The sequence below is a fragment of the Nothobranchius furzeri genome, unplaced genomic scaffold, assembly GCF_043380555.1.
Source record: "Nothobranchius furzeri strain GRZ-AD unplaced genomic scaffold, NfurGRZ-RIMD1 Scf072, whole genome shotgun sequence".
Taxonomy (NCBI): domain Eukaryota; kingdom Metazoa; phylum Chordata; class Actinopteri; order Cyprinodontiformes; family Nothobranchiidae; genus Nothobranchius; species Nothobranchius furzeri.
In genome coordinates, this window is record NW_027223089.1 from 37,442 (window position 1) to 52,589 (window position 15,148).

General features: G+C 44.7%; 1 long non-coding RNA gene across 1 annotated transcript; it reads right to left on the reverse strand.

The window, feature by feature from the left end:
- Positions 1-11,387: 11,387 nt before the first annotated feature.
- On the reverse strand, positions 11,388-13,012 carry LOC139064987 (uncharacterized). The gene is made up of 4 exons (XR_011517983.1): positions 12,875-13,012; positions 12,243-12,338; positions 12,065-12,152; positions 11,388-11,606 (listed from the first exon to the last, which is right to left on the reverse strand). It is a non-coding gene; the product is annotated as an uncharacterized lncRNA (long non-coding RNA).
- Between the last annotated feature and the right edge of the window lie 2,136 nt (positions 13,013-15,148).

Genomic DNA, 15,148 nt, shown 5'->3' on the forward strand with positions numbered 1-15,148 from the left:
TGTTGATTGGAGTACACTAAAACAAACCTAACCTCTCTAGGACTTTCAGAAGCCAAGTTATAAGCCCACAAAGGTGTAACTGGACTACTTCTTTAAAGTGACACCAGGCCCGGTGACCTTTGGGACATGGTTTTACCCCCTATAGGAATGTGCGATCATCTTGAAACGTTCAGATCACTTACAACTCAATAGATTCTACCTTCTTGTAGCGTTTCAGCCTGATTGGACCTTGTTTTCACATAAATGGACCCAGAATGATGTGAAATTGTGCTTCGTGCAACATAATTCTGGGTGCCATTTACAAACCATAAGTGCTAATGACTCCATTCCTTTTTGTGGTTGTAGGGGCTGTTGATTGGAGTACACTAAAACAAACCTGATCTCTCTAGGACATTCAGAAGCCAAGTTATAAGCCCACAAATGTGTAACTGGACTACTTCTTTAAATTGACACCAGATCCGGTGATCTTTGGGACATCGTTTGACCCCCTTAGGAAAGTGCTATCATCATGAAACGTTCAGATCACTTACAACTCAATAGATTCTACCTTCCTGTAACGTTTCTGCCTGATTGGACCTTGTTTTCACACAAATGAACCCAGAATGATGTGAAATTGTGCTTCGTGCAACATAATTCTGTGTGCCATTTACAAACCATAAGTGCTAATGACTCCATTGCTTTTTGTGGTTGTAGGGGCTGTTGATTGGAGTACATTAAAACAAACCTGACCTCTCCAGGACATTCAGAAGCCAAGTTATAAGCCCACAAATGTGTAACTGGACTACTACTTTAAATTGACACCAGATCCGGTGACATTTGGGACATGGTTTGACCCCCTTAGGAAAGTGCTATCATCATGAAACGTTCAGATCACTTACAACTCAATAGATTCTACCTTCCTGTAACGTTTCAGCCTGATTGGACCTTGTTTTCACACAAATGGACCCAGAATGATGTGAAATTGTGCTTCGTGCAACATAATTCTGGGTGCCATTTAAAAACCATAAGTGCTAATGACTCCATTCCTTTTTGTGGTTGTAGGGGCTGTTGATTGGAGTACACTAAAACAAACCTGATCTCTCTAGGACATTCAGAAGCCAAGTTATAAGCCCACAAATGTGTAACTGGACTACTTCTTTAAATTGACACCAGATCCGGTGACCTTTGGGACATGGTTTGACCCCCTTAGGAAAGTGCTATCATCATGAAACGTTCAGATCACTTACAACTCAATAGATTCTACCTTCCTGTAACGTTTCAGCCTGATTGGACCTTGTTTTCACACAAATGAACCCAGAATGATGTGAAATTGTGCTTCGTGCAACATAATTCTGGGTGCCATTTACAAACCATAAGTGCTAATGACTCCATTCCTTTTTGTGGTTTTAGGGGCTGTTGATTGGACTACACTAAAACAAACCTGATCTCTCTAGGACATTCAGAAGCCAAGTTATAAGCCCAAAAGGTGTAACTGGACTACTACTTTAAAGTGACACCAGGCCCGGTGACCTTTGGGACATGGTTTTACCCCCTATAGGAACGTGCGATCATCTTGAAATGTTCAGATCACTTACAACTCAATAGATTCTACCTTCTTGTAGCGTTTCAGCCTGATTGGACCTTGTTTTCACACAAATGGACCCAGAATGATGTGAAATTGTGCTTCGTGCAACATAATTCTGGGTGCCATTTACAAACCATAAGTGCTAATGACTCCATTCCTTTTTGTGGTTGTAGGGGCTGTTGATTGGAGTACACTAAACAAACCTGATCTCTCTAGGACATTCAGAAGCCAAGTTATAAGCCCACAAATGTGTAACTGGACTACTTCTTTAAATTGACACCAGATCCGGTGACTTTTGGGACATGGTTTGACCCCCTTAGGAAAGTGCTATCATCATGAAACGTTCAGATCACTTGCAACTCAATAGCTTCTACCTTCCTGTAACGTTTCAGCCTGATTGGACCTTGTTTTCACACAAATGAACCCAGAATGATGTGAAATTGTGCTTCGTGCAACATAATTCTGGGTGCCATTTAAAAACCATAAGTGCTAATGACTCCATTCCTTTTTGTGGTTGTAGGGGCTGTTGATTGGAGTACACTAAAACAAACCTGATCTCTCTAGGACATTCAGAAGCCAAGTTATAAGCCCACACACAAAGATGTAACTGGACTACTTCTTTAAAGTGACACTTGGCCCGGTGACCTTTGGGACATGGTTTGACCCCCTATAGGAATGTGTGATCATCTTGAAACGTTCAGATCACTTACAACTCAATAGATTCTACCTTCTTGTAGCGTTTCAGCCGGATTGGACCTTGTTTTCACACAAATTGACCCAGAATCATGTGAAATTGTGCTTAGTGCAGCATAATTCTGGGTGCCATTTAAGAACCATAAGTGCTAATGACTCCATTCCTTTTTGTGGTTGTAGGGGCTGTTGATTGGAGTACACTAAAATAAACCTGATCTCTCTAGGACATTCAGAAGCCAAGTTATAAGACCACAAATGTGTAAATGGACTACTTCTTTAAATTGACACCAGATCCGGTGACCTTTGGGACATGATTTGACCCCCTTAGGAAAGCGCTATAATCATGAAACGTTCAGATCACTTACAACTCAATAGATTCTAGCTTCCAGTAACGTTTCAGCCTGATTGGACCTTGTTTTCACACAAATGAACCCAGAATGATGTGAAATTGTGCTTCGTGCAAAATAATTCTGGGTGCCATTTACAAACCATAAGTGCTAATGACTCCATTCCTTTTTGTGGTTGTAGGGGCTGTTGATTGGAGTACACTAAAACAAACCTGATCTCTCTAGGACATTCAGAAGCCAAGTTATAAGCCCAAAAGGTGTAACTGGACTACTACTTTAAAGTGACACCAGGCCCGGTGACCTTTGGGACATGGTTTTACCCCCTATAGGAACGTGCGATCATCTTGAAATGTTCAGATCACTTACAACTCAATAGATTCTACCTTCTTGTAGCGTTTCAGCCTGATTGGACCTTGTTTTCACACAAATGGACCCAGAATGATGTGAAATTGTGCTTCGTGCAACATAATTCTGGGTGCCATTTACAAACCATAAGTGCTAATGACTCCATTCCTTTTTGTGGTTGTAGGGGCTGTTGATTGGAGTACACTAAACAAACCTGATCTCTCTAGGAATATTCAGAAGCCAAGTTATAAGCCCACAAATGTGTAACTGGACTACTTCTTTAAATTGACACCAGATCCGGTGACTTTTGGGACATGGTTTGACCCCCTTAGGAAAGTGCTATCATCATGAAACGTTCAGATCACTTGCAACTCAATAGATTCTACCTTCCTGTAACGTTTCAGCCTGATTGGACCTTGTTTTCACACAAATGAACCCAGAATGATGTGAAATTGTGCTTCGTGCAACATAATTCTGGGTGCCATTTAAAAACCATAAGTGCTAATGACTCCATTCCTTTTTGTGGTTGTAGGGGCTGTTGATTGGAGTACACTAAAACAAACCTGATCTCTCTAGGACATTCAGAAGCCAAGTTATAAGCCCACACACAAAGATGTAACTGGACTACTTCTTTAAAGTGACACTTGGCCCGGTGACCTTTGGGACATGGTTTGACCCCCTATAGGAATGTGCGATCATCTTGAAACGTTCAGATCACTTACAACTCAATAGATTCTACCTTCTTGTAGCGTTTCAGCCGGATTGGACCTTGTTTTCACACAAATTGACCCAGAATCATGTGAAATTGTGCTTAGTGCAGCATAATTCTGGGTGCCATTTAAGAACCATAAGTGCTAATGACTCCATTCCTTTTTGTGGTTGTAGGGGCTGTTGATTGGAGTACACTAAAATAAACCTGATCTCTCTAGGACATTCAGAAGCCAAGTTATAAGACCACAAATGTGTAAATGGACTACTTCTTTAAATTGACACCAGATCCGGTGACCTTTGGGACATGATTTGACCCCCTTAGGAAAGCGCTATCATCATGAAACGTTCAGATCACTTACAACTCAATAGATTCTAGCTTCCAGTAACGTTTCAGCCTGATTGGACCTTGTTTTCACACAAATGAACCCAGAATGATGTGAAATTGTGCTTCGTGCAAAATAATTCTGGGTGCCATTTACAAACCATAAGTGCTAATGACTCCATTCCTTTTTGTGGTTATAGGGGCTGTTGATTGGAGTACACTAAAACAAACCTAACCTCTCTAGGACATTCAGAAGCCAAGTTATAAGCCCACAAAGGTGTAACTGGACTACTTCTTTAAAGAGACACTTGGCCCGGTGACCTTTGGGACATGGTTTGACCCCCTATAGGAATGTGCGATCATCTTGAAACGTTCAGATCACTTACAACTCAATAGATTCTACCGTCTTGTAGCGTTTCAGCCTGATTGGACCTTGTTTTCACACAAATGGACCCAGAATGATGTGAAATTGTGCTTCGTGCAACATAATTCTGGGTGCCATTTACAAACCATAAGTGCTAATGACTCCATTCCTTTTTGTGGTTGTAGGGGCTGTTGATTGGAGTACACTAAACAAACCTGATCTCTCTAGGAATATTCAGAAGCCAAGTTATAAGCCCACAAATGTGTAACTGGACTACTTCTTTAAATTGACACCAGATCCGGTGACTTTTGGGACATGGTTTGACCCCCTTAGGAAAGTGCTATCATCATGAAACGTTCAGATCACTTACAACTCAATAGATTCTACCTTCCTGTAACGTTTCAGCCTGATTGGACCTTGTTTTCACACAAATGAACCCAGAATGATGTGAAATTGTGCTTCGTGCAACATAATTCTGGGTGCCATTTACAAACCATAAGTGCTAATGACTCCATTCCTTTTTGTGGTTTTAGGGGCTGTTGATTGGACTACACTAAAACAAACTAACCTCTCTAGGACATTCAGAAGCCAAGTTATAAGCCCACAAGGTGTAACTGGACTACTACTTTAAAGTGACACCAGGCCCGGTGACCTTTGGGACATGGTTTTACCCCCTATAGGAATGTGGATTCATCTTGAAATGTTCAGATCACTTACAACTCAATAGATTCTACCTTCTTGTAGCGTTTCAGCCTGATTGGACCTTGTTTTCACACAAATGGACCCAGAATGATGTGAAATTTTGCTTCGTGCAACATAATTCTGGGTGCCATTTATAAACCATAAGTGCTAATGACTCCATTCCTTTTTGTGGTTGTAGGGGCTGTTGATTGGAGTACACTAAACAAACCTGATCTCTCTAGGACATTCAGAAGCCAAGTTATAAGCCCACAAATGTGTAACTGGACTACTTCTTTAAATTGACACCAGATCCGGTGACTTTTGGGACATGGTTTGACCCCCTTAGGAAAGTGCTATCATCATGAAACGTTCAGATCACTTGCAACTCAATAGATTCTACCTTCCTGTAATGTTTCAGCCTGATTGGACCTTGTTTTCACACAAATGAACCCAGAATGATGTGAAATTGTGCTTCGTGCAACATAATTCTGGATGCCATTTACAAACCATAAGTGCTAATATCTCCATTCCTTTTTGTGGTTGTAGGGGCTGTTGATTGGAGTACATTAAAACAAACCTGATCTCTCTAGGACATTCAGAAGCCAAGTTATAAGCCCACAAATGTGTAACTGGACTACTTCTTTAAATTGACACCAGATCCGGTGACCTTTGGGACATGGTTTGATCCCCTTAGGAAAGCGCTATCATCATGAAACGTTCAGATCACTTACAACTAAATAGATTCTACCTTCCTGTAACGTTTCAGCCTGATTGGACCTTGTTTTCACACAAATGAACCCAGAATGATGTGAAATTGTGCTTCGTGCAACATAATTCTGGGGGCCATTTACAAACCATAAATGCTAATGACTCCATTCCTTTTTGTGGTTGTAGGGGCTGTTGATTGGAGTACATTAAAACAAACCTGATCTCTCTACGACATTCAGAAGCCAAGTTATAAGCCCACGAATGTGTAACTGGACTACTTCTTTAAAGTGACACCAGGCCCAGTGACCTTTGGGACATGGTTTGACCCCCTTAGGAAAGTGCTATCATCATGAAACGTTCAGATCACTTACAACTAAATAGATTCTACCTTCCTGTAACGTTTCAGCCTGATTGGACCTTGTTTTCACACAAATGAACCCAGAATGATGTGAAATTGTGCTTCGTGCAACATAATTCTGGGTGCCATTTACAAACCATAAATGCTAATGACTTCATTCCTTTTAGTGGAAATGGGGGCTGCTAATTGGAGTACTCTAAAACAAACCTGACCTCGTCGTCGTCGTCGTCTTCCTCCGCTTATCCGGGTCCGGGTCGCGGGGGCAGCATCCCAACTAGGGAGCTCCAGGCCGTCCTCTCCCCGGCCTTGTCCACCAGCTCCTCCGGCAGGACCCCAAGGCGTTCCCGGACCAGATTGGAGATGTAACTTCTCCAACGTGTCCTGGGTCGACCCGGGGGCCTTCTGCCGGCAGGACATGCCCGAAACACCTCCCCGGGGAGGCGTCCAGGAGGCATCCTGACCAGATGCCCAAACCACCTCAACTGGCTCCTTTCGATCCGGAGGAGCAGCGGTTCTACTCCGAGTCCCTCCCGAATGTCCGAGCTCCTCACCCTATCTCTAAGGCTGAGCCCGGCCACCCTACGGAGGAAACTCATTTCGGCCGCTTGTATCCGCGATCTCGTTCTTTCGGTCATTACCCAAAGCTCATGACCATAGGTGAGGATTGGGACGTAGATCGACCGGTAAATCGAGAGCCTGGCTTTCTGGCTCAGCTCCCTCTTCCCCACGACAGATCGGCTCAGCGTCCGCATCACTGCAGACGCCGAACCAATCCGCCTGTCGATCTCCCGATCCCTCCTACCCTCACTCGTGAACAAGACCCCGAGATACTTAAACTCCTCCACTTGAGGTAGGACCTCTCCCCCGACCCGGAGGTGGCAAGCCACCCTTTTCCGGTCGAGAACCATGGTCTCAGATTTGGAGGTGCTGATCCTCATCCCAGCCGCTTCACATTCGGCCGCGAACCTACCCAGCAAGAGCTGAAGGTCAGAGCTGGATGAAGCTAGGAGGACCACATCATCCGCAAAAAGCAGAGACGAGATTCTCCTGCCACCAAACTCGACACACTCCACACCACGGCTGCGTCTAGAAATTCTGTCCATAAAAGTGATGAACAGAACCGGTGACAAAGGGCAGCCCTGGCGGAGTCCAACCCTCACTGGGAACAGGTCCGACTTACTACCGGCTATGCGGACCAAACTCACGCTCCTCTGGTAAAGGGACTGAATGGCCCTCAACAGAAAGCCACCCACCCCATACTCCTGGAGCGTCCCCCACAGGGTGCCCCTGGGGACACGGTCATAAGCCTTCTCCAAATCCACAAAGCACATGTGGATTGGTTGGGCAAACTCCCATGCCCCCTCCATCACCCTTGCAAGGGTATAGAGCTGGTCCACAGTTCCACGGCCAGGACGAAAACCACATTGCTCCTCCTCTATCTGAGATTCAACTATCGATCGGACCCTCCTCTCCAGTACCTTGGCGTAGACCTTTCCAGGGAGGCTGAGGAGTGTGATCCCCCTATAGTTGGAACACACCCTCAGGTCACCCTTCTTAAAGATGGGGACCACCACCCCGGTCTGCCACTCCCTAGGAACTGCCCCCGATGACCACGCAATGTTGTAGAGACGTGTCAACCATGACAGCCCTACAACATCCATAGCCTTGAGATACCCAGGACGAACCTCATCCGCCCCCGGGGCTCCGCCGCTGTGTAGTTGTTTGACTACCTCAGCAACTTCTGCCCCCGAGATCGGACAGTCCATCCCCAGGCCTCCCAGCTCTGGTTCCTCCTCGGAATGCGCATTGGTGGGATTGAGGAGCTCCTCAAAGTATTCCTTCCACCGTCCGACTATAGCCTCAGTTGACGTCAGCAGCTCCCCCTCCCCACTGTAAACAGTGTGAGCGAGTTGCTGCCTTCCTCTCCTGAGGCGCCGGACAGTTTGCCAGAACCTCTTTGGAGCCGATCGATAGTCTTTCTCCATGGCCTCACCAAACTCCTCCCACGCCCGAGATTTTGCCTCGGCAACTGCCACTGCTGCACCCCGCTTGGCTATCCGGTACCTGTCTGCTGCCTCCGGAGACCCACAGACCAGCCACGCCCTGTAGGCCTCCTTCTTCAGCCTGACGGCTCCCCGAACCTCTGGTGTCCACCAGCGGGTACGGGGGTTGCCACCACGACTGGCACCGGCCACCTTACGACCACAGCTAGCAACAGCCGCCTCGACAATCGCAGAGTGGAACAAGGCCCACTCGGACTCAATGTCCCCCACTGCTCTCGGGACGTGGTCAAAGCTCTGCCGGAGGTGGGAGTTGAAGACCGTCTTGACAGGTTCTTCTGCCAGGCGTTCCCAGCAGACCCTCACTATGCGTTTGGGTCTGCCAGGTCTACGCGGCATGTTCCCTTGCCATCTGATCCAACTCACCACCAGGTGGTGATCAGTTGACAGCTCCGCCCCTCTCTTCACTCGGGTGTCCAAAACATACGGCCGCAGGTCAGATGATACGACTACAAAATCTATCATCGACCTGTGACCTAGGCTGCCCTGGTACCAAGTGTACCGGTGGGCATCCTTATGTTCGAACATGGTGTTCGTTATGGCCAAACTGCGGCTTGCACAGAAGTCCAATAACAAAACACCGCTCGAGTTCTGATCAGGTGGGCCGTTCCTCCCAATCACACCCCTCCAGGTCAAGCTGTCATTGCCCACGTGAGCATTGAAGTCCCCCAGCAGGACAATGGAGTCCCCTGATGGAGCACTATCTAGCACTCGTCCCAGGGACTCCAAAAAGGGTGGGTACTCTGAACTGATATTTGGCCCATAAGCACAAACAACAGTCAGGACCCGTTCCCCGACCCGAAGGCGCAAGGAAGCTACCCTCTTGTCCCCCGGGGTAAACCCCAACACACAGGCAGAGAGTCTCGGGGCTAACAAAAAGCCAACCCCAGCCCTCCGCCTCTCACCCGGAGCAACTCCAGCAAAGTAGAGTGTCCAACCCCTCTCCAGGTCTCGGGTTCCAGAGCCAATGCAATGTGTCGAGGTGAGTCCGACTATATCTAGCCGGTACCGCTCAACCTCTGCCACAAGCTCCGGCTCCTTCCCCGCCAGCGAGGTGACGTTCCATGTCCCAAAAACTAGTTTTCTTGTCCGGGGATTGGACCGCCAAGGCTCCCGCCTTGGTCTGCCACCCGATTCACATTGCACCGGACCCTTCATGTTCCTCCTGCGGGTGGTGGGTCCACAGTTGGACGAGCCCATGTATCCGGTTCGGGCTGGGCCCGGCCGGGCCCCATGGGCGAAAGCCCGGCCACCAGGCGCTCGCTCACGGGCCCCAACCCCAGGCCTGGCTCCAGGGTGGGACCCCGGTAACCCTCCGGGCCGGGTACTCCGACTCTTCGTTTTCACCGCCATGAAAGATCCTTCGAACCGTTCTTTGTCTCACCCTTCACCTAAGACCAATTTGTCATGGGAGACCCTACCAGGGGCACTAAGTGCCCCAGACAACATAGCTCCTAGGATCATTAGGGCACTCAAACTCCTCCACCACGATAAGGTGACGGTTCAAGGAGGAGCAAACCTGACCTCTCTAGGATATTCAGAAGCCAAGTTATAAGCCCACAAAGGTGTAACTGGTCTACTTCTTTAAAGTGACACCAGGCCCGGTGACCTTTGGGACATGGTTTGACCCCCTTAGGAAAGTGCTATCATCATGAAACGTTCAGATCACTTACAATTCAATAGAATCTACCTTCCTGTAACGTTTCAGCCTGATTGTACCTTGTTTTCACACAAATGAACCCAGAATGATGTGAAATTGTGCTTCGTGCAACATAATTCTGGGTGCCATTTAAAAACCATAAGTGCTAATGACTCCATTCCTTATTGTGGTTGTAGGGGCTGTTGATTGGAGTATACTAAAACAAACCTGATGTCTCTAGGACATTCAGAAGCCAAGTTATAAGCCCACAAATGTGTAACTGGACTACTTCTTTAAAGGAGACATAACTTGCTTTTAAGTTATTCCTTTTTACATCTAAATCCTTCAGTTGGGGGTCTAAATACAGTGGAACTGCAGTTCTTTGGTCTGATTTCCTCATTATTGTTGCTCTACAGACCCTCATCTATCCCTGTTCTGAGTAGAGTCTTGAGAACGAGCCGTTTTGGGGTACTGTCTCTTTAAACTGGAGGAGGAGCTGTAAACTCCGCCCCCCTCCATAGTGCAGTCCTGTACTCTCCTCCCCCAGTCGGACTTTGTAGTTCTATAGAGAAATCATTATTTAGCATTGCAGATTTAGCATAGCATATTAGCATTTTTAAAACACGTGGGGAGAGTAGTTCATCAAGCTGTTTCATGGCTGCTAACTCTCTCATGCATTTGTCTGTAGTCACTCACACACACCCGTCACGGCCGACGGAGGGACAAGCGAGCAGGCACACGCGCGCGCGCACACACACACACACACACACAAGGAATGCTGCTTGCTTATTTCTGTAAAAAATGTTTAAAAAAATGATACAGCTCATTAAAACACCATTCAAAGAATATATTTTATTAAGATCTCTATCTATATACATACATATAATTATAAATAATTTTATAAGTAGTCTTATTTTATATTGGGTGTCTTAATGGCTGAAAATGGATAAAAAGCAGTTACATTTTAATTTAAAGATTTGAGATTCTAGTCAAAAATAAAGAACATTCCTCCAAGTGTTCTTTAATGTCATCATTATAATTCTAATGCTTACAACTTTGTTTTTATTGTCTGCAATGCGTAGCCTATATCTTTATTAAATGTGTTTAGCTGTAAAGTGGTAATTCTCTCTAATGTGTACAGAGAGGTGGACATCAGTGCTGCAGTGAAATTCCCAAGATCAGTCTGCTTTGCTAACAAATATAGTTAAATCTTACCTGCATTCTAAATAAATACTGTTAGGTGAAAACATCAGTAGGCATTGAGTTATTGATACAATCCCTAACAGCCAGAATGGAAGAAGAGCATGCTGGGTCATCCTGGACCTGAGCCTGTTCTGTGTATTTACCTACAGGATGCAATAAATGTCTACAAGGCTGAGTTTGGACCATTACATCTAAAAGAAAGCATACAATCAGTGATTTTTTTTATTGTTTACATTAATATACAAATTTTCTAAGTATTAACCTCACAGCAAATAAGTAGAACAATATAATAAACAGGCTTTAGTAGTTAAAACAGGCGTTGTGCACACAGGTGCTTTGTGTCTCGGTGCTGGTGGTGTCTAGGTCTCAGAGTTCCTGTCCTCCTGCCGTCTTCTGTTGTCCTCAGGATACGGATTGATGTTTCCTGATGATGAGGGAGGGGCAGTATGTGGGCTTCAAACTGGTCCTGGACAACAGTGGGAGACCTCCGTTGTCTGAATACTGAGACCAGAGAGTTGGTGAGATGCAGATCTTCTCTACCTCATCTAGAAACGGAGTTGGTTCAGGGAAAACTTTTCCAAAGACCAGTTCCATGATGTCATCGCCATATTCTGCAATGATAGACAATAACTTTAATGACATATTTTGTTTACAAGCAGCTTTAGGAAAGTTGTTTCTTTAGCTTTCATGTTTATAGTCACGTTTGTGTTTGTTCACAAGTTCACTTTGCTGCAGTGACTTCATATTTTCCTACAAATGTAATAAAATAGTGACACTAAAATTATACAAATGATTCCTTATGAAAGGAAGCTCATTAGAGAGCAGTGCAGACAGACTTACTACATGCTGCAGCTGTTTTTGTAGGCCAGCTGCTGCTGAACTTGGGGAAAGTTATTCTGTACACGTCCAGATCAGATGGTCGATTACAGAAAATAATGTAATTCAATAATTTCTAAACAGACTAAACAAGTAAAACATCAAATAAATCACTCTGCTGTCATCAGACGGAGTGATTCAGGGGGTGAGGTGTTCTTAATGATGAGGGTGGCTGAGGTGTGTCATCACTCACTTTGGTCTGGTCCAGACCGTCTCTTTACTGGTGGGTCTCCTTCCTCAGTAGGTGACGTGAAACGCCAACATCTGAACGTTCTGTGTTCCTTAGAGGAGAAGAAAATTAACATTAGCAAGCTGGCTAAATTATTTTTTACTAGCATCTCAAGGACTTGGAGAAGCAGATCTTCACTTACCTAAACATCAGACCAGTTTGTCCCAGCTGAGCTCATCAGGGCGTTAGTCTGACAGCCTGTCAGTGAAACACGGCTCCAGTCTTCTGGATGTGGACTCTAAAAAGCAAAGGAACATTTTTACTTTGTTTTAATTATTTTACAGCCAATTTTATCAGCTTTCCGACGCTCACGCTCATACAGACGGTGAGCTTTGCTGCGTCTGACTGATGCAGAGTTAGTTTTTATATCTGCAGTGAGACAAAAAACTAACCTCACTTCACTTAGAGATCGTTCTTTAAAACTCTATTAAATCCACTGTGTTGACGCACTTTAATGACTTTGTCACGCTGCATTTTAGCTGATATGGGACTTTATTTACTGGATGCTAAGATTACATCACACTCATGTAGAATAACACACAGGCTCTCTGCTGTTACAATCAGTGGGAGGTTATCATCTGGTGTAAAAGAAGGCGTTGATCAGAAATCACGTTTTATTCCACGAAAATCAGCCAAATCCACATTAATCTGGGTGCTAACTTTACTAGCATACTGTGCTAGCGATAGCAAGCCGGATGCTAACGCTTTAGTGCTGCTAATGCCCGTAAATCTAAAGTAAAGTTTGTCGACATTTTAGAGTGATATGAAGCTTACCGCTCTGCTGCTGTGTCCCGGTGCTGCCAAATTCAGATGGAAATAACTCCTTTTAGATAGATGAAGCCCTCAGTACTTAGCCACTAGCCTGGAGACAGAACGAACGAACCACGCGCGCGCGCGCGCACGCACACACACACACACAAACAAACGCAAACACACTACTTTTTCTTCTGTGTTTTTTTAGCAGTAGTGTCATCAGCTCCTGGGTTTAAATACTGCCACACCACCCTTCCTTAAAACGAGGAACAGTTTTGAGCTGTGTGTGGCTAAAATAACCAGACATTCTGCATTTTTCCAATAGGACTACAAAAAATCTTAGCGAGAAGAAAAAATGGCGGATTGGCTCTGTGTTTAGCCGAGGGCCATTACCATATTTGGTAGTTATCCTCACTAAATTAATTACTGATGTAATAGATAATGTAAAAACTGAACGGGTGGACAAATATGCCCAAAACTTAATTATTAAATATCTAAATAGCAACTCCAGTGAATAATATAAGCCTTTTTGCTCACTTAGACACTTAAAATGTGAAACACACAGTGTTAATGGATAAAAAAGTGGGTTTTTCATGTTATGTCTCCTTTAAATTGACACCAGATCCGGTGATCTTTGGGACATCGTTTGATCCCCTTAGGAAAGTGCTATCATCATGAAACGTTCAGATCACTTACAACTCAGTAGATTCTACCTTCCTGTAACGTTTCAGCCTGATTGGACCTTGTTTTCACACAAATGAACCCAGAATGATGTGAAATTGTGCTTCGTGCAACATAATTCTGGGTGCCATTTAAAAACCATAAGTGCTAATGACTCCATTCCTTTTTGTGGTTGTAGGGGCTGTTGATTGGAGTACACTAAAACAAACCTGACCGCTCTAGGACATTCAGAAGCCAAGTTATAAGCCCACAGATGTGTAACTGGACTAATTCTTTAAAGTGACACCAGATCCGGTGACCTTTGCGACATGGTTTGACCCCTTTAGGAAAGTGCTATCATCATGAAACGTTCAGATCACTTACAACTCAATAGATTCTACCTTCCTGTAACGTTTCTGCCTGATTGGACCTTGTTTTCACACAAATGAACCCAGAATGATGTGAAATTGTGCTTTGTGCAACATAATTCTGTGTGCCATTTACAAACCATAAGTGCTAATGACTCCATTCCTTTTTGTGGTTGTAGGGGCTGTTGATTGGAGTACATTAAAACAAACCTGATCTCTCTAGGACATTCAGAAGCCAAGTTATAAGCCTACAAAGATGTAACTGGACTACATCTTTAAAGTGACACCAGGCCCGGTGTCCTTTGGGACATGGTTTTACCCCCTATAGGAATGTGCGATCATCTTGAAACGTTCAGATCACTTACAACTCAATAGATTCTACCTTCCTGTAACGTTTCAGCCTGATCGGACCTTGTTTTCACACAAATGGACCCAGAATGATGTGAAATTGTGCTTCGTGCAACATAATTCTGGGTGCCATTTAAGAACCATAAGTGCTAATGACTCCATTCCTTTTTGTGGTTGTGGGGGCTGTTGATTGGAGTACACTAAAACAACCCTGATCTCTCTAGGACATTCAGAAGCCAAGTTATAAGCCCACAAAGGTGTAACTGGACTACTTCTTTAAAGTGACACCAGGCCCGGTGACCTTTGGGACATGGTTTGACCCCCTATAGGAAAGTGCTATCATCATGAAACGTTCAGATCACGTACAACTCAATAGATTCTACCTTCCTGTAACGTTTCTGCCTGATTGGACCTTGTTTTCACACAAATGAAACCAGAATGATGTGAAATTTTGCTTCGTGCAACATAATTCTGGGTGTTATTTACAAACCATAAGTGCTAATGACTCCATTCCTTTTTGTGGTTGTAGGGGCTGTTGATTGGAGTACATTAAAACAAACCTGACCTCTCCAGGACATTCAGAAGCCAAGTTATAAGCCCACAAAGGTGTAACTGGACTACTTCTTTAAAGTGACACCAGGCCCGGTGACCTTTGGGACATGGTTTGACCCCCTATAGGAAAGTGCTATCATCATGAAACGTTCAGATCACGTACAACTCAATAGATTCTACCTTCCTGTAACGTTTCTGCCTGATTGGACCTTGTTTTCACACAAATGAAACCAGAATGATGTGAAATTTTGCTTCGTGCAACATAATTCTGGGTGTTATTTACAAACCATAAGTGCTAATGACTCCATTCCTTTTTGTGGTTGTAGGGGCTGTTGATTGGAGTACATTAAAACAAACCTGACCTCTC